Genomic DNA, 1,407 nt, shown 5'->3' on the forward strand with positions numbered 1-1,407 from the left:
AAACCGTTTGTCATGTATTATTATTATTATATACTGTATTAAGAGTGTTTTCTGTGTTTTGGATAAAATAAAAACTGCGTGTATATGTACCATAATATACATGCGTTGCAAAATGTATTGTGCATATTCCAGTGCGCATACATTGGTTCGCAACACCTAAAGAAAAACAATGTTGTACCTGTTTGCAGGTTAACGCTTTACATATGTTGATCATAATAAATAAATTTAGCTAAAATACACTTGTCATATATCTTATTATTATCGATTATGTAAAACTAAGACATTTCGCAACATTTATTTAGGTATAAAAAAATTTTATTGAAGGAATTGATATATGCCAGTAAAATGGTGTATTTTAATTTCTTTCAATAAAAAATATTATTGACGTAATGAAATAAAAAAATTGTATCACTCTAAGCGGTGGATCACTCGGCTCATGGGTCGATGAAGAACGCAGCAAACTGTGCGTCATCGTGTGAACTGCAGGACTCATGAACATCGACATTTTGAACGCATATCGCAGTCCATGCTGTTATGTACTTTAATTAATTTTTAGTGCTGCTTGGACTACATATGGTTGAGGCTTGTAAGACTATGCTAAATAAGTTGTTTAAAATTTTTCGGAATTTTAAGCACATTGTATATTATTGGATAATATAAGTGTGAATATAAAAGTTCTCGGCTAAGATATTCATAATATGAATTAATAAATGAAAATACTAAAACTCTGTTGCATGAGAAATTTGAAGAATTATATGTTCTTTATTCATTTCAAATAATATTGAGGAATGTCTAGCATAAAATATATTATTTTATAAACTAGAATTGCCTCTTATTAACGAATATGGTATAAAGAATAATTTTGTGAATATTATGGACCTTCAAGAAAAAATAGTATATTTCAAAATAGGCAGAGAATTGTCTATAAGTGTAATTAAACAACCTCAACTCATATGGGACTACCCCTGAATTTAAGCATATTAATTAGGGAGGAAAAGAAACTAACAAGGATTTTCTTAGTAGCGGCGAGCGAAAAGAAATCAGTTCAGCACTAAGTCACTTTGTCTATATGGCAAATGTGAGATGCAGTGTATGGAACGTCAATATTCTAGTATGAGAAATTAACGATTTAAGTCCTTCTTAAATGAGGCCATTTACCCATAGAGGGTGCCAGGCCCGTATAACGTTAATGATTATTAGATGATGTTTCCAAAGAGTCGTGTTGCTTGATAGTGCAGCACTAAGTGGGTGGTAAACTCCATCTAATACTAAATATAACCATGAGACCGATAGTAAACAAGTACCGTGAGGGAAAGTTGAAAAGAACTCTGAATAGAGAGTTAAATAGTACGTGAAACTGCTTAGAGGTTAAGCCCGATGAACCTGAATATCCGTTATGGAAAATTC

At 31.6% G+C, this 1,407-nt stretch overlaps 1 pseudogene; it reads left to right on the forward strand.

Annotated features, from left to right (window-relative positions):
• The first annotated feature begins 409 nt into the window (after window positions 1-409).
• LOC132797625 (5.8S ribosomal RNA) lies at window positions 410-561 on the forward strand (annotated as a pseudogene).
• The last annotated feature ends 846 nt before the right edge of the window (window positions 562-1,407 follow it).

This window comes from Drosophila nasuta, unplaced genomic scaffold (genome assembly GCF_023558535.2).
Source record: "Drosophila nasuta strain 15112-1781.00 unplaced genomic scaffold, ASM2355853v1 ctg155_pilon, whole genome shotgun sequence".
NCBI lineage: Eukaryota > Metazoa > Arthropoda > Insecta > Diptera > Drosophilidae > Drosophila > Drosophila nasuta.